Source organism: Mytilus californianus, unplaced genomic scaffold (assembly GCF_021869535.1).
Source record: "Mytilus californianus isolate M0D057914Y unplaced genomic scaffold, xbMytCali1.0.p SCAF_67, whole genome shotgun sequence".
In the NCBI taxonomy this organism is placed as follows: domain Eukaryota; kingdom Metazoa; phylum Mollusca; class Bivalvia; order Mytilida; family Mytilidae; genus Mytilus; species Mytilus californianus.
The window spans coordinates 359,897-360,220 of NW_026262720.1; positions in this window are offsets into that span (position 1 = coordinate 359,897).

Genomic DNA, 324 nt, shown 5'->3' on the forward strand with positions numbered 1-324 from the left:
ACTTATATCATAGGTTTATATCCAACAGTGGTCAACAGCCTAATGATCTCCGATCAGGACAGTCAACGGATAGTACGTCCACGACTGGCACGTTCAATAAAACATTATTTGATTGGTCCGTGACTAACTCTATTCAATAAAGAAATTAATGATTTGCTACTATAAATACATTTATCATCGTGTTTATAGGTCGAGTTATCTCGCCTACCACAATCTTGATAGTTCGCTTCTGTAAAAACAAATCTTAGTTCCTATCTAAAACAAATTATATATATACATATATATCAATATTAAAACAATTGAGGGAAGCATTTAATTATTTAA